The sequence below is a fragment of the Paramisgurnus dabryanus genome, chromosome 9 (genome assembly GCF_030506205.2).
Source record: "Paramisgurnus dabryanus chromosome 9, PD_genome_1.1, whole genome shotgun sequence".
NCBI classification, from domain to species: domain Eukaryota; kingdom Metazoa; phylum Chordata; class Actinopteri; order Cypriniformes; family Cobitidae; genus Paramisgurnus; species Paramisgurnus dabryanus.
This window is the reverse complement of record NC_133345.1, coordinates 28,983,121-29,008,319: the sequence shown is the minus strand read 5'-3', so window position 1 is coordinate 29,008,319 and position 25,199 is coordinate 28,983,121. Positions and strand designations below refer to the sequence as shown.

Sequence of the window (25,199 nt, the reverse complement as noted above, 5' to 3'; positions counted from 1 at the left end):
GCGAAAGTGCGCCGTATTTTAAAAAAATGGTTCCCCTGCATAAATATGCGGACTTTGGCTGATTATGCGTTAAATCATGCGATCGCATAATTGCGTTTTTCTGGAGGGACTGATTGATAAGAACTGTCTCAAAGGAATGATTTCTTTACACTGCAAAAAATGATTTTCAAGAAAAAAGATTCTTAGTATTTTTGTCTTGTTTTCAGTGAAAATATCTAAAAATTATTAAATAAAGATGCTTTTTCTTGAAGAACAAAACGACCCAAGAAAATAAGTCTAGTTTTTAGACCAAAAATATCAAATTTAAGTCATTTTGATCATAAAACAAGCAAAAAAATCTGCCAATGGATTAAGCAAAAAAATCTTGAACAATTTTCTTAAACACTAAATTCAAGAAAAACTCAAGAAAATTTTGCTTACCCCATTGGCAGATTTTTTTGCTTGTTTTATGCACAAAATCACTTCAAGTTGATATTTTTGGAAACTAGACTTTCTTACTTAGTATTTTTGTCTTGTTTTACGTACAAATATCAAAAAATTCTTAAATCAAGATGTATTTTCTTGATGAGCAAAATGAAGTCTAATTTTTAGACAAAAATATCAAATTTAAGTAAATTGCTGCTTAAAACAAGCAAAAAATAATAATAATCTTGAAATAAGTTAACTTTTTTCTTAAACACTAAATTCAAGAAAAAAATGTACCTCATTGGCAGATTTTTTTGCTTGTTTTAAGCAAAAAATTCACTTAAATTTGACTTCTTTTGTCTAAAAACTAGACTTATTTTCTTATCAAGAATTTTGCTCATCCAGAAAATACATCTGGACTTAAGAATTTTTAGATATTTGTACTGAAAACAAGTAAATATAAAAAAATACTAAGTATTAAAAATACTAAGTACAAAAAAAATAAAAGAAATACTAAGTACTCTGTAAAAAATGACTTTCCTAGTATTTTTGTCTTGTTTTTAGCACAAATATCAAAAAATTCTCAAGTCAAGATGCATTTTCTTGATGAGCAAAATAACCTAAGAAAAGTCTAGTTTTAATACAAAAAATATCAAATTTAAGTGAATTTGTGGATAAAACAATCAATAAAATCTTGGACATTTTTCTTAAACACTAAATTCAAGAAAAATTCATTTGCTTACCCCATTGGCAGATTGATACATTTTGTCTATAAACTAGACTTAGTTCATTTTGCTCATCAAGAAAAAAAATCCTGATTTAAGAATTTTTAGTTATTTGTACTGAAAACAAGCCAAAATACTAAATAAGAAAGTCATTTTTTGCAGTGTAAGAAAGTCATTTTTTGCAGGGCAAATAAACTGCCGGGACACTTTCACATGGCTGTTTGTCATTACCGTACCCCCTGCCTCATTCACAATACTATCTCTGGGAATACCGTCTCTGACCTTGCGGCGCTTTGACATGCTGATGGAAACAGAATGGGATCTCTTCATTAACAATCCCTCTGACAGGTGATTAACTTCATCCCATACAACCCACTGTGACCCGCAGCCAAGTGCCATCACCTCTCCATAACAATACCCCATTGTTTCATTCTTCAGTACGTAGAAATAAATGATACCTTCTCGCTTTCATTGTCTATTTGCAATTAAAAGAGGGTATTAATTTGCCTTTTCTAAGCTCTGGGGTGTAATTGTTCAGGGGAAAACTACATTATGGGGAACTCACCACCACCTATTTTAGAAACTCATCAAGAGCACAAGTCTAACGGGAATTTTGTCGTGAGTAAAAAGAATGCATAAAAATGCTCTAGCATCTTAAAATCCAAGAATTTGGATAGAACAAGATTGAGCACTCCTATTATTTATGGGAATACACTGTAAAAAGTAAAAAAAAGTTATATTTCAATTGGTAACACGCCCCAAAAAATACGTTTTTTCAACTTAAATTTTCATCTAAACTAAAACTATACATTTCAATATGTAACATTTTAAGTTGACAAAAACAAAAAATGTAGGTGGTAACAAATGAAGTATTTTTTTTTACATTTTTTTGTTTTTTACAGTGCATGAGTAGGGAGAGCTTCGTCAATTTAAGATCTTTGGCTTTGCCCATCTTTGCTTTTTAGTAGAATGGTCACGCTGTGACGTACCGGTTTTCTACTGGTTACATATCTACACATGATACGAATTTGCAGGTTAGAGTTCTCTAGACTTAAACTTTGGTCGCAGCGAAATGTGAATTATTTTCGCATGGGCTTGTGTTTTCGGTCATACAAGCCCTTAAAACTAACCCCAAGTAAGATTAAAAGAAAGTGATGCTTTCCTTAGAAAGTTTTAATAGCGCAAAATAATTTACAACAATATTACAAAATAAAAGCTACAATAATACACTTGACATGAAATATGCAAAAAAAAAAACGCTATTTTGACATTTTACATTGATAGCAAGACATCAGATGTGAAGAAGATTTTTCAACTGTGCTACATTGGACTGCAACACACAGTAAGCACAGTTCCAGGGTCAGAAACACAAAGACATCAGATGCATTTTTCTGATTATGTGCAGCTGCCAGAGTGAAAGAGAGAGAAATAATGTGTACAAACACAGTGCATCTGTGCATCTGTCTCTCTGGGGATAAATCCAAGATGAATCCAGCCACCTCACCCATACGTGCACGCCTGCATGCTAAAAAAAACACATAAAATGCACTGCCTACAGCAAACAGGGTCTCTGGCCAACATATGACCGCTCAGGTGTCGTGCTGCACGTGTAACGTGGTTCAGACACACCCTCTTACTGCCGTGTGTCAGGCAGTCATGTAGCGTGACTGGATTTTGCTCTCACACTCAAGGGCTTTAAACACCTGGACTGATTCTGTTTATCAGGCAAACGCTGAAGAAAAATGAGAAAATAAAGCAGCCAATATCTCTCTAATGGCACCGATAAAAGCATCAAACTGTCCTTGAGCGAGTAATGACAACACAAACATGCCTTGCTGCTATGAGAATAACAACCATAAAATATTAAAACGGTGACAAATCACCCGTCAATTTAAACAAGGGATCTGCACAGGCCATGACGCGATACGGGCAGGCATGTGACAACACCAATTTATAGGTGTGTGGTGGGAACAAACCAGGTGTCGCTTCTGCACGGATACACCTACAGTATACGGCCTAGAGGAACTATCAGTCTTACAAACAAACGTGCAAGAACAAAGGCTCATGGAGAGCGGCCTTGCATCCTGGAAACGCAGCCCGAGGTGCGTGGCTTTAGTGCAAGTCAGCTGGCGTGTGTTAAAAGCAAATGTTGCACCAGCTGTGTCCACAGCAGAAAACGCAACCTAACTTTGTCAAATGCATCAGACAAACAGGCATCTGTTTACAAGAGGACGCCTGAAAATTGAAAACAAAAACACGGAAGCATTAAGTTGTCGAGCGGATGACAAATGGACGAAAATACTCTCGAACGGATGTCTGGTTGATAGGATAGCTGTCAGGTTCATCACTGAACTACTACTTTGTGCACAAATGTCATTTTTTGGTACATGCATTTATGCATTTTGGCAGATGCTTTTATCCAAAGTGACTTACAGTGCATCATAGCTCATTATGCGAGTTTCCCGGGATCAAACACACATTTTACACATTCATTTGTAGCTTTTTTGTATAAGAAAAAACATCCTAAGGTGGATTCTGTACTGTAATAAAGCACAGACAGTAATACTACATCTACACGATGATCATAGCCAATCAGATAACAGCATGGGGACACAGAGAGGATATCGAAAGTGAAGAGGTGACTTGTGGTATTTCCAGCTGTTCCAGGGGTGTGACGGCTTATCTAAGCAAACCAAAGATGTCAGGACGACACCCAAACATGAAAGTCTTGCAGCATGACAAACCAAATTTTATTTAAAAGTGATTTCGGTTTTCAAAGGTAAAATACTTATACAGTAACATACATGCAAACTCTGCGTAAGCCATGCATGCGTTTAATTTCCACAAAAAGTGTATATACTGCTATGAAACTGATGAGGGAAGCATTTTTGAAAAGTCTTCATAAACAATCATTGTGACGCTGGATGCACATAAATTACACGCTTCACCTTTAATAGCAGCTGTGCTGTGAATTATCTCCGGAGATTTCCGAGCGCTTTGTTGCAACGCTTGCACGGCTGCCACGCTGGGCAGCTCTCCTATCTGAAGATCTGAGGAGAAACGAGACAGCAGCAGGTGGAGCAGAAAGAGAGGTAATAGAGCCTGGTGAGGATGATGAGGAAGAGAGGGCTGCTAAAGGGCCTTTCAAACTGACAGGGATTTGCAGCAACTAAGCAACCAGTAGTTATTTAATTTTCAATTTCTAGCAACATATGCAACTATTATAGATGGGTATTTTTTTCATTAGGTTTAACTTCATACAGATGAGCAATAATTAAATAAATGCAATGCTTCACCAACTGAGCTACAGAAACAGAAGCACATAGATACGGATTGTAGGCAACAGTTTCGTTTCTGGGATTGGTAACGTAGAGAAGACCGACATTATCATAATTCCTCCCGCTTCGGACTCACAGCCTGTAAGTTAACTCCTGTTAGCATTGCATTGTGTGCGAATCTTTCAAACACGGTAAGGAGCATCATATTTCCAGCTGACGTCAGACATATTGAGACCAGTCACAACGTACAGATTAGCTGGCCAATCAGGGACACAGAGCTTTTCAAATCCATGCGTTTCAGGAAGACAGGGAAATCTGGAGCTACAAAAAATGTACGGTATGTGGAAAATAATGTGTTTTTTTAACCATAAACCATGCAAACACGTATTATACCAAATACACAAAATAACGTTTTTAGCAATGTAATATGTGCACTTTAAAGCATTAGATAAGCAGCACAAAGGTCATGGGTTTCATACACACCCAATGCAGACTACATTATGTATAGTTTGAATGCATCATAGGCTGCTTTGGTTAAAAGTATGTATAAATACATTTTTGAATATACAGTGCGTAACAAATTTATTAGACTACCTTTTTTCATCCCAAAGACTCAAAGCTGCATTGTGAAGTGCTATAATGTGAACTCTTTTCTTTTCAGAGAGTTGTTGACCTTTCACCATATTGAACCCGAGTTGAATGTCAAATTGAATTTGCGTTTTCAGAAGTAAGAAATTAATCAAGCGTAACATTCAACTATTAAAGGTGCACTTTACGAGTGTGGGTTTTGACAGAAATGCAATAGTATACATAACTATATTAGCAGTGGTGTATGAAGACCTTACATAAAGAACTGTATTGTTTTTCTTATCTTAGAATTAGCTGTTTTTATCTACATACACACCATGCAGGTCCCCTTACATGGAAGTCGCCGTCATGTTTTTACAGTAGTCCTAAATGGACAAACTGTTCTAAATAGCGCGTTTCATCCCTACAATGCCTCAGATGATGACACGTTTGTCCTGTGGCAGTAGCTTCACTTTGCATTTCGAAATTGAGGGGTGAGCTGTGGATTGGGCCGTTGGTTGCAATTCGCAATCTCACCACTAGATGCTGCTGAATAATACACAATAGACCTTAAAAACTTGTGTTTTTATTAAAGGGACACTCAACTTTTTTTGAAAATATGCTCATTTTCCAGCTCCCCTAGAGTTAAACGTTTGATTTTTACCATTTTGGAATCCATTCAGCTGATCTTCGCGTGTGGCGGTACCACTTTTAGCATAGCTTAGCATAATCCATTGAATCTGATTAGACCATTAGCATCGCGCTCAAAAATGACCAAAGATTTTCGATAGTTTTCCCATTTAAAACTTGACTCTTCTGTAGTTACATCGTGTACTAAGACCGACGGGAAATTAAAAGTTCCGATTTCTAGGCCGATATGTCTAGGAACTATACTCTTATTCCGGCGTAATAATTTTTTTTTTTTGCTGCTGTAACATGGCTGCAGGAGGCGCAATGATATTATGCAGCACCTGAAAATAGTCCCCTGCTATTGAATGTAACCAAGGGGACTACTTTCAGGCAGTGCAAAATATCACTACGCCTGCTGCAGCCATGTTACAGCAGCAAAGTCCTTGATTATTACGCCAGAATGAGAGTATAGTTCCTAGACATATCGGCCATATTATTACTGTAAAAATCAAATGTTTAACTCTAGGGGAGCTGGAAAATAAGCCTATTTTTAATAAAGTGCTTTACTATTTCTTCTGCCTTTCTTGAATGTAACTAAAGAGATTACGCATGCTGCTGGATTAACCATCACGGAAACATACAAATTATTTTGGTAATCACCAATACTGTTAGTTTAGGGCAGCTGTGGCACAACCCTTACATTGGGTGGTGGTCTAATAAATTTGTTAAGCACTGTATATTGAGTTCAAGGAAAATGAATAAACAAAAAAGTGCCAAAAAACCGACAGAGGTAATAAAGAGCAGGGTGGTAAAGGAGGGTGAACTGGCCCTGGTACAGGAAATGAGTTGGTCTGTCTCATACTCCAGGACAGAGACGAGAGCCAAAAACACAGCTGCAGTTCCTCTCTACCCTCCTCTCTCTCTCTCTCTGTGATCTTCACCCAGCTGCCAGCTGTACTTTAGCCTAGTCATTGACAAAGAATACAAACACTAATGGATCCACCGAGTTTTCCATCTCTCTCTATGGCTTTTTATCATGTTGTGATTATTATATTACCCTCATTACTGAAAGACTCAGTCATAACTCAAGACGTACATGGTAATAGTGTTCGTTGGAGGATAAACCAATAGGAGATGTAGGCCACCCGTGTTGACCCCTGCCTCCGCCTTACATAAATCACATGTCGCGTTACTGTATATGTGCTGAGAAAATGATATGGGCCGTGAGCTTGTTTTACTGTGGGGTGTAAAGGCGTTCGACTAAAAGTCGGCAGTTTGCACTTTACGTGACTTTTATGTTTGTGGCAGATGCTTCCCATCCAAGTCAATTTGATTCAGTGTTCCATCGAATCAAAATATTGTGTTTGTCACAGTTACTGACAGCTACAAATACGAATGACAAGATGAAAGCACAAATCGAGATTTGATTCAAAGTAAATTTAATGCTACATAAAAGCCATTCTCATAAAACTCAGCACATATTTTGTTTTATTTGGCTGCAGAGATGAATTAACACAACACAACCCGAAAATAAATGTGGATGTGGTTTAAGAGACAAACCATCACAATTTAGCATAAAAACAGAAGGAAAGCAAATGCAGTATACATTTATGCATTTAGCAGGCCCTGTAATCTGATTTAAATTGCATTACAAACTCAAAGCCAACTTCTTTGCCGATATTTAATTTAAGACCCTGACTATTGGTACTAAACCATTGCTGAAGTAAAACGCAACCACAAATTATCCAAAGTGCTGTATCCTCCAATAGTCCCACAGTGTTCCCGCTCCTCAACGGATGGTTTTTAATTGGACAGCCTGGCTATCCTAATCATAGATGCTATTATTTACACGGCTATCAATTTAAACTCCGCTCAGCTGCCTCGGCAGCACATAATGACTCAGATTGATAGCTCGACGTGTAAGATGAAATAACATCCACCAAGTCCACCCCCTGTTCCCAATTACCCCTCCCATCCACAAATAGTATACATCACCCTTCTTTGTCAAAGCATTCCCTAATGCCACTAACATTAAAATACAGCCGCGAATCTTCAAACCTCCTTTCCCATTTATCATTTATCCTTAAAGTGACAACACACCTTAAAAAGAAAATTCTGTAATAATTTACTCACATTTATGTCCAACACCTGTTTGACTTTCTTCTCTGGAACACAAATAATAGACTAATTTTATAGCTGAACGTATGTTTTCTTTACATTGGAAGGGAATGGTGACTACTGTACATATTTTAAAGGCAAGTGAATAATGACTTGCAGTCATACAAATTATATTACAGCTTCAGAGTTGAAATACATCACACAAGTCATAAGGAAGTACTGCTTTTTTGATTCTTTTTGTTTTTTTATTGGAGAGTCACAACCTCTAGTCCTCAATTTCATTGTATTTAAGACACGGTGAGTAAATTATTACAGTATTTTAAATAGTGTCTTATATGATCACCTTTTCTGACTAAACCTTGTTTTGCACCTCCCTCTCTCTCTCTCTCTCTCTCTCTCTCTCTCAGCTTGAAGGAAAAACACAGGTGGTTAAAGTTTTTCAACCCACTATTGACTGTAAATTTCCATCGCCTGTGGTATGTAGCATGTCTCTTAACGCTTAGGCAGGTAGGAGATTACACAATGCCCGCATAGACTGAGAAGCATGAAAAACTCCCAGATAGTGTGCAGTCGCTGGGTGGGAGTTTCACAATGCTTGCTAAAACCCACACGTAACTGACGTAGTGAAATACCTTTGCCTGTTTGTTTGGTTCTGTTATTGGTACACAGCAAAAAATAAATGCAAAATTATATTGTTTTTAAAGTAAAGTAAAATACAACACAGCAGCGGCAAAATATGACCCAAGAACAGCAATTTGTGTTTATATTACTTTTAATGAAAATTTAATGTACCTATAAAAAACTGCTAACAGGGTTAGAACATATATACATATGTTTAAAGGATATTTACACTATAGTTTTGTAGTTGTTTAACACTTATGTAGACTTTATTTACATTTTTCCACATTTAAAAATAATAGTAACTCATCAATAATATCACAAAAGTAACTATAGGAATTATGTTGAGACTAAAAGCTTCCAAATAAATCAAAACCAGGGCTCAATGCTAAGGATTTTTTCTACTGACCCGTTACTGACCATGCCAAAATAAGCACCGGCCCCATCAAAAAGCACTAAAATAAAACAGGCCTGATTGTTGTCTTTATTGTTTTTTACCCATGTAGCCGTAATAAATAAAGTTAAACTTTTATGACGGTGCCACACTGGCCTGATCGGGCATCGCTCACGCTGACCTTCAATGCTGTCCTTATTGTCTAGCTCTTATATTTTCTTTAACGTATTCATCCTGTGCGTAAAATGGACAAAATCATACGACTATGAGACTATGTAGTGGTTCTCAAACCTTTTTGCCGTGCAGCCCCCCTTATGTACGATGCATCCCTTTGTGCCCCCCCAAAAAATTTTGGACATAAAACATTTCATAATTTAAAATAAACAAAACATATTAAAGTGTACAATGTAGTGCTGTTGGTTAGTAGCCTTATTTTTCTGAGGTTTAATTACACAGAATGATAAATTTATTTATTTTATAAATTGTGATTAAACTGGCATCCCCCTGGCACCATCTCAGGGCCCCCAGTTTGATAATGACTGATGTAGACGGTATTTTAGTATTCATCAATGACCAATAAAATAATTGGAGGTCTGAGAGAAAAAAGATTTCATTTCTGATCTTGTCAGTACATGTGACATGAGAGATTTCACACAGGGACAGTATTTGGTTAAAAATTTAATTTTGTCAGGCAGTCACAGCTCCAGCCTGTGCAGACACATTGACTTTTCCTCTCTGGGGAACACAGGTTCCTGCCTGCACCCTTAAAAATATTCACGGCAAGCAGCCCCCAAAGGGATCCCCCCTAAACGCACAGATGCCAGTTTCAATTAGTTTTACAAAGCAGGTCTTCTACAGCTGGGGGGGAGATGGGAAACTCATTACAAGATTCCTCGCCTCACACTTTAAAATGTGGATCGAGACGGGAGGTTGGCAGTGTCATTCCAGCAAGAGAGTGGACAAGATGGAAAACAAGGACAAGGATGAAGAAAAGATAACACTGTTAATGACAGAAAAAAGGAAAGCAGGTGACCCCTGTGAGTGTGACATTGTATGTATGTCGAGGAAAAGATACGCTTCTAATTACATGGGTGCAGATCCATCTATTTCTGTCGTTCATGCCTAATAATCAAGCAGTTCAATTAGCAGCAGTGAACATGGAATAGCATCGCCGTGGTAACAGCGTGGAAGGGAGCATTCATGGGGGACGGGACTCCTAAGTGGCCGGTAGTAACACTCTAAAATCCCTCCCAGAATTCCAGTCACTGTTGCTAGGCCACTGATAAAGGTGTCATTTAAAAATGTGTCGAGGGTTGTGGGGAATTGATTCTTTTTCCGATTTGCTGTATGCAAATGACATTCATCACAGGAAATGCCTAAGCCTCTGCATAAAGTTAATTGCCGTGGCAATAACAAAGGCCGGGCTTTGAGCAGGAGGCAAATTAAACATTAGCTGAGATTTTTCCTTGGAAATACCAGGATGCTATAATTACAGAGAATGAACACATCAGCACTTTGCTGTATCACACATTTTTGTTTAACAGCCAGAGACTGGAAAACAACGAGGATGCTCTCGGCACGGTTAAGCATGCTTGTTGATGTGTGAGAGTGTGAAAGCATCATGAGAATCCAGCTGTCTTATTAGCATGTCGACCTCTGACCATACAGATGACTGTGACGCGTCCATTAACTGAAGGGTCATATTGACAAGACCTTATGTTTACAAACTCGGCAAAGGGGTTATGGAAATGTGTCTAATTTTAGATTCTGAAAAAATTGAAAGTTTCAAAAAATGTAATATAAATAAATGACTTACAAAAGCTTTTCCTCCAATGACAAAAAGAAAATGTATCAAAGTTAGGGGCATGTCGACACATTCATTTATTCAAATCTGTCCTGAGATAAATCCAGAATCTGTCTGTCTGTCTCTGAGTCTATCTCTTTGTCTGTCAGTCTGTCTGTATGTCAACATACACATTTGTTCATGAAAATCTGAAAATCTTTTCTTAGATTCATTTTTGAATCTGGCTACCTGTCTGTCCATCCTAACATCCATCCACCAGTCTATCATCCTGTCTGTCCGTCCGTCTATATCTACTGTATCTACGAGTCTGTCTTTCTGTCTATATCTGTCTATCTCTATCAGTCTATATATCTACTGTCTTGTGTGTCTGTCTATCTGTCTATCTCTACCTATCTGGCTATCTATCCATCTGTGTGTCTATCAGTCTATATCTATCTATCTATCTGTCTGTCTGTCTGTCTGTCTGTCTGTCTGTCTGTCTGTCTGTCTGTCTGTCTGTCTGTCTGTCTGTCTGTCTGTCTGTCTGTATCTATCTCTATCAGTCTATCTGTCCATCAATCCTTATCAGTATGTCTACCAGTCTGTTTGTCTATCTATCTATCTGTCTGTCTGTCTGTCTGTCTGTCTGTCTGTCTGTCTGTCTGTCTGTCTGTCTATCTATCAATCTATCAATCCATCCATCCATCCATCCATCTATCATTTGTCGGTCTTTATTAGTCTGTCTGTCTGTCTATATCTATATGTCTGTCTACTGTATATCTGTCTGTCTGTCTGTCTATCTCTATCTATCTCCATCAGTCTGTCTCTATCTATCTCTCTCTATCAGTCTGTCTGTCCGTCCATCCATCAATCCATCTCTATATCCATCTATCTATTCATTTGTCTGTCTATCAGTTTATATCTATCTATCTGTCTGTCTGTCTCTATCTCTATCAGTCTATCTATCCATCTATCTGTCTATCCATCTGTCTGTCTGTCTGTCTGTCTCTCTTTCTATCTTCATTAGTCTGTCTGTCTATCAGTCTGTCTGTCTGTCTGTCTGTCTGTCTGTCCATCCATCTATCTATCTTTATTTCAATCAATCTATCAATCTATCAATCCATCCATCCATCCATCCATCCATTATCTATCTACTATCTGTCTGTCTTTCTCGGTCTCTATCTATCTCTATCAGTCTTTCTGTCCGTCCATCTCCATATCCATCAATCTATCCATCCATCCATCCATCCATTATCTATCTACTATCTGTCTGTCTTTCTCGGTCTCTATCTATCTCTATCAGTCTTTCTGTCCGTCCATCTCCATATCCATCAATCTATCCATCCATCCATTTATCTACTGTCTGTCTGTCTATATCTGTATGTCTGTCTCTCTTTCTATCTTCATTAGTCTGTCTGTCTATCAGTCTGTCTGTCTGTCCATCCATCTATCTATCTCTATATCAATCAATCTATCAATCTATCAATCCATCCATCCATCCATCCATCCATTATCTATCTACTATCTGTCTGTCTATCTGTCTGTCTTTCTCGGTCTCTATCTATCTCTATCAGTCTTTCTGTCCGTCCATCCGTCCATCTCCATATCCATCAATCTATCTATCCATCCATCCATCCATTTATCTACTGTCTGTCTGTCTATATCTGTATGTCTGTCCATCTGTCTGTCTCTGTCTCTTTCTATCTGTCTGTCTGTCTGTTTGTCTGTTCATCCATCAATCCATCTATCAATCAATCCATCCATCCATCAATCCATCCATCTATACATCCATCTACTTTCTGTCTGTCTGTCTCTATTAATCTATCTGTCGGACTGTCTGTTTATCAGTCTCTCTGTCTGTCTGTCTGTCTGTCTGTCTGTCTGTCTGTCTATATATCTATCAGTGTGTCTGTCTGTCCGTCCGTATCTCTATCTATCTTTCTATCTCTCTATCTATCCATCTCTCTCTCTCTCTCTCTCTCTCGTTTTCTCTATTTATCTCTCTATCTGCCTGTTTGTTTATCTGTCTATCTACTAGTCTATCTATCCATCTCTGTCTGCTGGTCATGTAATCTGAACATGGCTTCCCACATGGATAGCAAAAAAGCTTTCCAAAGCAAACCACGTTTAGTCACCGTGACGTGCATATCATTTTACAACCTCATTTTACAAGTTTCTGTAGGTGTGCATTTCTAAATAAAGGGAAAAATAACATAGTGCGCCTTTAAAATACGAGAGAGAAAACTAACTTCTGCACACACACCCATCTTCTTTACCCAGTAGACCGAGCAATTTTCAATCACTGATGGGTCGGTGTATCATTTCTCAAGTCTCCATACAGAACCGAGCGTTCCTTTCTGGTGGTGTCCAGGGACATTAGAAGAGGCCTGTATTTCTATGCAGGCAGAAGTCTCAAAAGAGGGTCAATGCATATAAACACATAACATAAAGCTGAATGCAGTAATTATTGGCTTCAGATTACAAGACCGATTACGACTGAATGACGCAATACTCGCAATTTACTCGACTTTATTATGGTGTTTAGGTCATTATATAAGTTTGCATTAAAGTTTATGACTGGTTAAGAAACAGTGACATAAGCAATTAAGTAAATTGCAGAGCGCCTATTGCCAAGTAAACTGCCCGTCTGTTTGTGGGTTTTCTACACAGAACCGTGCAAAATGAATGTGACATGAATCAACTCAAGTCATGAGAATTGTGTTACATACTTTAAACGTGCACAACTGTCTGTGAGAGGAAATTAAATGTCGGAATTCCCAGCAAAAATCCACTAAAAGCAAATGACATACAATCATTGCAACGTACTGTACATGCGCCTCTGAGATTCAGTCATGGTGGTCACGCAGACGGATGCGGTCTGCTTTTCCTATGAATAAGTCACAATAATGCCAAAAAATCAGCATGGGTGGAAACACAGTCATCAGCTTGTGCATTTACAAATGCAAGACTTCAATTGCATCATATTACAAGAAGAGCTGAGATGACTGCCGTGATGCATCAAGTTCAAAGCCTTGGCAGGTAAGAAGCTTTCACTTCATTTCACATTCCAGAGACATTTCATTCGGTCAAACGGTGAAAGAGAAGTGAATGTGTAATTCACACACAACATACTTTGTGGATATAACAATCTTCATAAAATAATACATTGAAATTCTTTAGAGAAGGTTGTGTAGTGGGTCTTGCTCCATGTGTGTATTTTCTGTTAGTGACAGCAATAATGGCTTCAGCGTTTAGAGTAAATGTCCCCTGTTGTTACAGGCCAGGCAATGCTTTACCAGCTAATGTGAAAATAAACATTGCTACCCCCTTAATGGTATGGTCAACACTCTGAGGGTCTCTTGTCAGATTTTTTTTATAATATGTGACTGCAATAACGTATTAAGCTGTTTTAAAGGTCTTAACTGGTTTAAACTCATTTTAGCTTGTTTAAGCAGCTGGTCTCATGGTCTGGAAAGGCGGGTGCTCAACTAGTTTATCTGGTCAGCAGGATGGACTCCCATTTGCGGCTGTACTATGGCTGCAGCAGGCGCAATAATGTTATGCAGCGCCTGAAAATAGTCCCCTTGGTAACTTTCAATAGCAGGGGACTATTTTAGGGAACTGCGTAATTTCATTGCGCCTCCTGCAGCCGTGGTATGCATATCAGCATAGAAAATCGCAACTTTTAATTTCCGTCGGCCTTAGTACACGATGTAATGACAGAAGAGTCAAGTTTTAAACAGGAAAAATATCAAAACTCTTTGGTTATTTTTTTTGCGCGATGCTAATGGTCTAATCAGATTCAATGGATTATGCTAAGCTATGCTAAAAGTGCTAGCGCCAGACGCAAAGATCAGCTGAATGGATTCCAAAATGGTACAAATCAAATGTTTAACTCTATTGGAGCTGGAAAAATAGATTATTTTCAAAAAACAAGTGGAGTGTCCCTTTAAAATATTGTATCAATGTATTGGGGACACTGGGTTTATAGAAATGGCCTTGTCTGTTTTTCATCAGCAAAGTTTTAAGCATTCAACTTAAAGTCATGGAGCAGAATGCTATCAGTTGTTATTATTTGTTTTGGTCACACTGGTCCGTCCCACATCCATTCACCTATAAGACTTATCTCCTCCTGTTTTACTATTCATGCAAGAGGAATGCTTTGGGTCCTTCCCACAATGCACCATTCATCATACACCTGGCTAACACAATTAGTGCTCGTACCCACTATAAATCACACACAAGAGCTAAAAACAAAGGGGAAACTCTAAGGGGTAACCATCCTGGAGCGCTGCAGAGCATTTCGTCTTCACTTCTATAGAAGACAAAACAAGCAAACTGGCGGCGAGCTATTTGCCTTTCCTGTCAATAGCAAGCAGAGGGTGCAGAATTTACGATCGATGCCTGTCGGGGCGCGAATGCTCGATTCATATTGGCCCGACAGCTCACAGGAAGTAACACATTTTCACAGGCAGGCAAACGCGGTTCAGATGTTCTGAGGGGTGAGGATGTGACTTAAACGGCCTCTTTGATCACAACGTTTCTTAAATGCCCTGCGACACGAGATCTGTTACGGTATTAACATGTTTAAAACAGATGAAATATACGACTTTGCAAAGTTTAAATATCAACCACCCCTGCCAGGCTGCTCGTGGGGGCAGCTAATTTAAAATATGTCTAAACTAGCCTAGTAGGAACTAAAAAAGCAAAGACACATCATGCAGTGCACTAGATAAAAGAGAATTAGGGCCTGTCTGCTATAATAAGCTGAATATTCTTTCTGGCAGACCTATGGTTCTTTTACTCTCTCTATACTCTTGGCTGATCCAGGGCATTAAGCAGAGCGCTTTCTGATGGGGCCGACCCCATATAATCCACTGCTGGCCTGATGACAATAGGTTCTCTCTCCTCCACAGCACACCCCCACATTGGCTACTTCTCTCCAGGCCATCCCTTTGTGCAGAGTTGCCATGGAGACACCCTGAATGATGCACGACAGTTAGGATGTCGAGGGGGTTTTGTGTACTGGTCGAAGAGTTGGGTAGGGCAGAAGCAGCTTTTCAAGATTTGCGCTATGAGGTCACACATAAGTGTTCAGAGATTGGAGATGTATACATTTGGCTTGACAGGTAAAAGATATCTGCAGACCTTTGCTGTTGACCAGATGTAATGCACACCTTGCATGTACAAATAAATTGCAGGGCAACATATGAAGCGCAATGTGACCATAAGCCAACAGAGAGAGAATTGATATATAACAATAGTCATCAAATACACAGTTTAAAGCAATTATAAAAAAAATAATAAAAAAAATGAACAGAATTGCTAACGTGTATGAGAAATGCCTAAATATAGAGTTTTTTTTACACTAAAATTCAATTCAAATTATTTATAGTGCTTGTTGCACAATGTGCATTGTTTTAAAGCAGGTTTAAAAGTAAATGAAAGAAAATCAAAAAAAGGATACTTATTAAATATTAGTGCTGCCTCATGATTAGTCGCGATTAATCGTTTGCAGAATAAAAGTTTTTGTTTAGATAATGTGTTATACATAATAATTATGTATATATAAATACACACACATACATGTATAATTTTAAGAAAAAATTTATGTATATAATAAATATTTATATGTATATATAATATAAATTATATATAAATATGTATATACACATGCAAATGTTTCTTAATTAAATACATAAATTAATCGTTTAGAATAAATGCATGCGTGTTTTTGTTTTTATAAATAATTATTATACACAGAACACCCATATATATTATGTAAACAAAAACTTTTATTCTGCAAATGATTAGCCACGACTAATCGTGAGGCAGCACTATTAAATATATAGCATACATGTATACTTCTATAATGATTATTTTTATATCAACTAATCTATCGACTAATTTATCGATTAATCGATTATTCTAAACGATTAATTTACCACCAAAAATCAATTAAACATTCCTAAATCCTAATGTTCTTTTAATGTGGCATACATACTCTTTTTATATTGTATATAAAAACTACTTATTAACTGTATATTTATTTGTATTTATAATGTATTGTAATTAATTATGTCATTTATGCCATCACACAATTAAATGTCCTTAAAACAGTAGGAAAAAGAGTGTACGATATCAAATTTAGCCCCTTTCGGTATTAGAAAACTTTTGCAAACTAACTAGTTTGATATTGCACTCAACCCCGCTTCATCCGTCATCTTTAAAAACAGCGGACTGGTGCAGAACGCAATTGACATAAGGGTCTACTAGTATTGTGGGGGAAACAGTTGTTATTTTAGCGTAAGAACAAAATTTGAAAGGTAAAATAATGTCGATTAAAAATTTTTATGTCGACTAATTATCAGTGTTGATGCAGTCGATTGTATCGCCCATTTGCGACAGCTACATATTATGTAAATATATAAATATGAAGCAACTGAGCACTGCGTCAAAAGTAACAGCACTGGGTTAAATGAACCCAGAAAAGGTTTATATTTGACTCAACAATGGGTTAAAACAACCCCTAACCACCCAAATTACAACCCAACTGGTTGGGTTCGTCCCTATTTGACATAAAAAGGGAAAGAGCTCAGGACTTTAACAGATAAACCTTATTTCACACTTAACCTCCTACACAACAGCTAGTAATCGGATCCTGCCAGCACGGAAACAAAACAATCTTCATCAATATGCCCTCCATGTCTTGATGGCAGAAATGCGAGTGAAAGAGAGAAAAACGTAGTGATGCATACATTCATTTCATTTAGGATTTAATTTGCACCACGTGTTTTACACAATAATGAAACCGAAGTACTTAAGCAGGCAGCCGGGGAAGCCGGCGGTGATTTGCAAGGAAAGAGCAATGCATGCTGGGAATGCAGGGTTAGTTAGGCCACTCTTTAAGGGACAGTTGAAGAATCTATAAAGAACGAACAGTGCAAGGCACTCAAGGTTGCTATTATTAACCATCCATTAATAAGTCAAAATAAAACATTTGTAAAAATAGAACAGGTGGAGTGGGCATTGGATTTATGATGTACAGGATTTGCCAACTGATTTAGAAAGTATCTGTGCAGTATAATAGATTATGTGTGTTCGCTCACTTCGCTGTGGCAGTGTCTATTTGCTTTTATCGAGGAGATCTCATGACCTCTCGAAAATACAATTTCTTTGACAAGAGTCTGTAAAAGCGCAGACATTTTAAAGTGAAATTCTTTTGAAGATGTACAGTGATGTTATCATCAAAGCTGAATGAGTATGAAACATAATTTTGTGCAAAGATTAAGAACACTATCACATGATACCAGTAAAAAAAAACTTTGTACAGTAGGGTGCCGGATGAAATTAAACCAGGACTTTCAATACATACAATAATGTAATGTTAACAATTCCCAATAAATCTCAATTTTACCAAGCTATTTTTAAATATAAGATACATAGCAAATACACAAGACACAGGCAGTATATAACTATATGAATTTATAAAAAAAATTTTTCTGATTCAGATTAACAGCTGTGCTTTATATTCTTTCCAGCGGGAGGAACGCTTGTAGTGTTTTTTCTTCATGAATTTTGCATTGATAATTTTTTTTGTCTTCATATTTGCATTGTATGTAGGTAACTGTTAGTGCTGAATCATGAAATAAATCACGTCTGAAAAGCGTTGCATTGACGCTCTGCATCGTGCTTAACATCGCCAATCAGCCGTGATGTATTTCATGTTATACCATGGGCATGTTAAATGCTTTATTCTGATTGGTTGAAAAATATTTCACGGGTGTTGATTATTTTTCTGTAAAACACAAACTTAACCTGTCAAAAGTCTTAAAATAACCTCCAGAGCAATGTTTGTGGAAACCGTGGTATAAGCTGAATAATTGGTCCTTTGAATTATTTGAAAATAATACACACTTCGCTTCGCATCGTGCCACATTACCACCTTGGTTGTGCATTATTTTCAAATAATTCAACGGCCCGCCATCAAGTATTCCTTATTAATACAACAGTTCTTTCTGGTTCTCGAATCTGATTGGCTGACAGGCTTTTGGATCCTGATAAAAGGTTTTACATTTTATCATTACATGCATTCCCTGTAAATCAAAACCGTGACCTTAGTTGCTAGAGTCATGTGAGCTACAGGATCTAAAACCAGATAATATCATCCAGCGCAGTTGTTTCTACCGTAAATCAATGCAGACGTAATCCCACCTGACAACGTATAGGGGAGCTTTCCTGGAGACAAAAACATTAATGATCAATGCACAAAACTTGACCCCTCACATGAACCCACTTCTCTAAACTTTCTCTGGCTGTAAACGGTGATATTCTCCGCTGTAATAAACACAGAGTTTTCACTCTTGGTCGTGCATTAACCTTTTGTGTGGGAAAAAACGAACAGTGCAGGGTTTTACAGCCGTCCAAGTGTGAACACTTAATGTGTTCCCTTTAAAGTTAGCAGATAAAAATCTTCTGCTCCGTTTAATGAAAGGCACTTTCTCGCTCGGCTCCAGGCTATAACAGACCCATCTGAAGATAAGAGACCGTTCTAGATCGACCTCACTGCACGCGGCACATTTGGAATGCTAACCCCCTTTAATAATTAACAAGGATTCGATACATGAGTAATTATTTTTCCAAACAAATTATGCCCCGGGCCTAAACCGCTGCAAGTTGATCCGCTAATGTAGCTCAGCACCATAAAGACTTTTAATCATTTTTCATTATTTATTAACATGGCTGAAATAAGACTTGACAGTATTGCACATTATGTTTTCAACGGCATGACAAAATGACACCTGATTGTTTGGAAATCTAATGTTTGAGATCTAATGTTGATCTAAAGGTGTGTCAAGTGCACACTGGTTTTTTAAAACACAAAAGCAAAGCTATAAATTATCTATCTATTTGTCTGTCTGTCTGTCTGTCTGTCTGTGTGTCCATCTATTGTATCTATTCATTAATCTACTGTATCTATCAATCAGTCTTTCCATCATCTGTCTATCTACTATATGTATCCACCCATCCATCCATCATCTACCCATCTATCTATTCATCTACTGTATCCATCCATCTACTCCATTCATCCATCTACCTACCTATGTACCTATCTACCCATCTGTTTATCTGTCTGTCTGTATGTCTATCTATTCCATCCATCTATCCATCCATCCATCTACCTACCCACCTATCTACCCATCTATCTACCCATATCCATCCATCTACTGTATCATCAATCTACTGTATCCATCAATCTACTCCATTCATCCATTCATTCATTCATCCATTTACCCATCTAACCATCTACCCAATCACATTTATCTACTGTATGTACCCATCCATCCAATCATCCATCCTATCCATCCATCCAATCCTACCCATCCTATTCTATCCAATCTTATCCATCAATCCATTCATACATCTATCTACTGTATCCATCCATACATCCACCTACCTACCCATCTATCCATATATCCTATCCATCTATCCTATCCATCCATCCATCCACTGTATACATCTATTCATCCATCCATCTACTCTTACACTTCATCCATCCATCAACCTACCCATCTACCTATCCATTTACCTATCCCATCCTATCCTATCCATCCATCCATCCTACCCATCTATCCATATATCCTATCCATCCATCCTATCCATCCATCCATCCATCCACTGTATACATCCATTCATCCATCCATCTACTCTAACACTTCATCCATCCATCAACCTACCCATCTACCTATCCATTTACCTATCCAATCCCATCCTATCCATCCATCCATCCTACCCATCTATCCATATATCCTATCCATCATATCTATATATCTTATCCTATCCATCCATGCAACCATCCATCCACTGTATCCATCAATTCATCCATCCATCCACTGTATCCATTCATCCACCCATCAACCTACCCATCTACCTACCCATTTTCCTATCCTATCCTATCCATCCATCCTATCCATCTATCCATCCATACATCTATCTACTGTATCCATCCATACATCCACCTTCCTACCCATCTATCCATATATCCTATCCATCCTATCCATATATCCTATCCATCCATGCACCATCCATCCATCCACTGTATCCATTCATCCATCCATCTACCTACCCATCTACCCATCTATCCATCTATCCATCTATCCATCTATCCATCTACCCATCTACCCATCTATCCATCTACCCATCTACCCATCTATCTACCCATCTATCTATCTATCTATCTATCTATCTATCTATCTATCTATCTATCTATCTATCTATCTATCTATCTATCTATCTATCTATCTATCTATCTATATATCTATCTATCTATCTATCTATCTATCTATCTATCTATCTATCTACCTACCTACCTACCTACCTACCTACCTACCTACCTATCTATCAACCTATCTACCCATCTGTCTATCTACCCATCTGTCTATCTACCCATTTATCCATCTATCCATCTATCTATCTATCTATCTATCTACCTAAAAACCCAAAAAATCCATCCACCAACCCACCCATCCACCCTTCCATACATCTATCCTTCCATCCACCCATCCATCCATCCATCCATCCATCCATCCATCCATCCACCCACCCACCCACCTATCTATCTATCTATCTATCTATCTATCTATCTATCTATCTATCTATCTATCTATCTATCTATCTATCCATCTACCTACCTATATACCGTATCTATATATCTACTGTATCTTTCCATCCATTTATCCATCCACTGTACATGTATATATGTATATATGACTTGCTGACTTTGAAACTATTATTTTTATATTATGTGTTGGCTTCTTTGACTCTAGCCAGTAAACAACCACGTACATGTATGTGGTAGGAGACTTTTTTCACAGTCCATGTTTTCCAGAAAATGTAAAAAAAAAATCTAGTCGCCTTAAATGTTTCCCTTTCACAACAGCACCGAGTCGAAAGGAGACAAACCTGTATTATCAATCTGTTCATCTTAAGTACATCACATGGAACATGATCTCTTTCTGGCACAAAACAATACATCTCAGTGTGAGCAGTCAGAACCTGCCTATCTGGTGTTTATAAATGAACTACCGTTCCAGGACATTTACGACGGCTTCGTGTCAGGCATTAAGAAGCACTTTAATGAATGAGGTTGCCACTAGTTACTGTTCTTTCAAGCGTACATAAGGCATCTTTTTACTTCAACGCGGCCGAGCAGTGGGATTTGCTTACACAAAGCACAAGCTTGAATATGAGTTGGGCTGATGTGTCGCAACCAGAACTCAGTTTACCCATAATGCAACATAAACGGCAACATCAACATCACAGGGGACTTAGATATGCTTTCCATAAAAAGAGAAGAGAATGGGAAAGAAATTAAATAGTAATGCTGAAGACGCAGTGTTATGATAAATGTTAAGCATGAACGTTATGAAAAGTACTTTTTCTAGAAATAGAAATGCCATTTTAACCGACGGACACCATGATGCCCTGATCATTTTTTTCTTCTTTTTTTTCTCAACAATTATTTTATTAGAAGTTCAACCTTTTGTGAAGATGACTGACAGAAATGTAATAACCAGACCCTCATTTCATTTGCCCGTGGGCTACTGTGCTTCATAGCGTCTTACTTTCTTCTCAGCGGAGTAAGAGACAAGTAGCTAATTAACTCCTGCTAGTCGAGCATCTTAACACCGCGCTACAAAATCACACCATTAGACTGCCATATCAGACAACCATGCCTGAAATCACATTTTTGACAGATATTGACACCGCTAATCCATTTTAATAGTCTTTTTAACCAGTGTGGTCTTAACATTTGTGTTGTTTTCTCCAGCTAATTTAGATCTCTTGCTGCGGTGTCTGGTACATTTTCCCCTTCATAAAAATTGTATGCTGTCCTTGCCCTTCCCGTTTTTTTAAGCTCTTGCCTGTGCGTTTTCATCCAGCCCTGTATTTTTCAGTTCTGTTATTGTTGAGTATATTATTGTGATCAACTGTATTCTCCTCAGACTAAAGGCTTTATAAACGTAACATTTTTGCTTCAGTCACACGAATGCTAAAGAACTTGAGCTCCGTGTCTCTTTCTGGTTAATGCAAATTGCAGAGTGGATTTGGTTATGAGATTTCATTACAATACTGTGTTTACAATATAATCACAGTATGGCTTTTACCGTCAATGAGGATTTTGTTTCTCACACTTGTGTTTCCACAGAAACACGTAAAGTTTGAAGAGACTGTGTCCAGCTTAGCTGTGGTGGGGCTTAGGCCAGGCTGGCCCAATTTATGGGTATTATGGGTTTTGTGAACATAAGTGGTCTCGCTCTTTCTTTCTGCCTGGTCACATTAAATATCTGGCTTTCAAGCACCCATGCAATTTCCCATGAACTTCACAGAACGAAACAGATGCATTTGTTTTCCCAATTGGAAGAATTCACTAATATGCGTACATGGGTTAATAGTTTGACTAATTTACGCCAGGCCGGGCCCAGCTTGTTCCTCCAGCTGAGGCACTTTTAAAGCTCATGGTCAACCACTCAACCACGAAGTGGTAAGTCAATACCTACAGACCTCCAAACTTCATGTGGCCTTTAGATTAGCTCAAGAACAGTGCGTAGAGAGTTCATGGAATGGGTTTCCATGGCCAAGCAGCCACATCCAAGCCTTACATCAAGTTAAAGGATTAGTCAATTTTCTTAAAAGAAAAATCCAGATAATTTACTCACCACCATGTCATCCAAAATGTTGATGACTTTCTTTGTTCAGTCGAGAAGAAATTATGTTTTTTGAGGAAAACATTGCAGGATTTTTCTCATTTTAATGCAATTTAATAGAGCCCAACATTTAATACTTAACTCAACACTTAACGTTTTTTTTCAATGGAGTTTCAAAGGACTCTAAACGATCCCAAACGAGGCATAAAGGTCTTATCTAGCAAAGCGATTATCATTTTTGACAATAAAAATAACAAATATACACTTTTAAACCACAACTTCTCGTCATGTAGATCCGGTCGTGATGCGCCAATTGACCCCACGCAATACGTCATGACGTCAAGAGGTCACAGAGGACGAACACGAAACTCCGCCCCAGTGTTTACAAGTGTTGAGAACGAGGACCGTTCCTACGTTGTTGTATGTGAAATGATACTAATGAATGTCTTTGTGTCAGTTTATTGTTTAAAATGGTCCGCAAATGTGCGTTTTATATATGTAACAATTGACTTCCCAACGTCACTACGCATTTACGTTAGGTCGCGCTGGACCGGACCTACACGAAAAGTTGTGGTTTAAAAGTACATATTTTTTATTTTTCTTGTCAAAAATGACAATCGTATTGCTAGATAAGACCCTTATGCCTCGTTTGGGATAGTTTATAGACCTTTGAAACTCCGTTGAAAAAACTGTTAAGTGTTGAGTTAAGTATTAAATGTTGGGCTCTATTAAAGTCCATTAAAATGAGAAAAATCCTGCAATGTTTTCCTCAAAAAACATAATTTCTTCTGGACTGAACAAAGAAAGACATCAACATTTTGGATGACATGGTGGTGAGTAAATTATCTGGATTTTTCTTTTAAGAAAATGGAATATTCCTTTAAATGCAAAGTGTCGGATGCAGTGGTGTAAAGCTCGCAGCCACTGAACTCTAGAGCAGTGAAGACATGTTCTCTAGAGCGACGAATCTCGCTTCTCTGTCTGGCAATCCGATGGACGTGTCTGGGTTTGGCGGTTGCCAGGAGAGCAGTACTTGCCTGACTGCTTCGTGCCAAGTGTAAAGTTTGGTTGAGGGGGATTATGGTGTGGGGTTGTTTTTCAGGGGTTAGGCTTGGCCCCTTAGTTCCAGTGAAAGGAACTCTTAATGCTCAGTAAGAATCTCCAAATGCTAACAGTAAGGTTTGAGATGCCTTTAAAATTAATTGAGTATAAATCATTAGCAATAGAGGAGACCCATACAGGTCTTTGAGTGCATTTATAGCGAACAGTAAAATAAATGCTAGCTGACTTTCAAGCTGTGCCCCTATTATCGATGTGGGTAACTGAATAGATCCTTCAAGTTACGAGCTTCAGCCATTAGCACACAGGAGGTTTTAAAAGAGCAAGGATGTGAACTCCGGATCCGGTTTGGCTTTTTGCTGCTGCAGCGCATCTTTGGTTTGAATTTAAGCCTATGGTAGGAAAATGTGCAAAGTATGCTCTCTTCCCTCAAGCCCTCCTATATTAAGGCTCTGACGTCTGGAGAGTATTGACAGACACACTGAGTGGCCGTTCTGTCTCTTCTTCTGTGACCTCTAACCGTTATGACTCACACTGATGTACCCAGCAGGGCCTTCAAAGTGCATATAGATGGAGGTACAGAGAGCAAGACAGAGAGCGAGAGAGAGAGCCAGAAAGAGAGAGAGAGAGATAGAGAGAGAGGCATATGTGGCTTATGCGCTCTGCTTATTCTCACCACATCCATGTCAACGTAACACTATAAAAAACGTATTCAATTTTGAATAAACCAATTTAAAAAAAATGTTGCACACGGTCTGGGATATGCAAATAATCTACAGGCTGAATCCAAAAATTCCCAATCAGTGAAAAAAATATATGGGCATAAACCCTATAACAATTTATTGCAAATACTATGGTTTCCATCACACTAATTTTATGCACATTTTAAAGTATTACATAGGAAACGAGTGAGGG

The 25,199-nt window shown here is 38.0% G+C and overlaps 1 protein-coding gene across 2 annotated transcripts in view; it reads right to left on the bottom strand.

Moving 5' to 3' along the window:
- hipk2 (homeodomain interacting protein kinase 2) overlaps positions 1-25,199 on the bottom strand; it is a 120,069-nt gene that overhangs the window by 53,170 nt on the left and 41,700 nt on the right. The gene's annotated exons all lie outside the window — the stretch shown is intronic.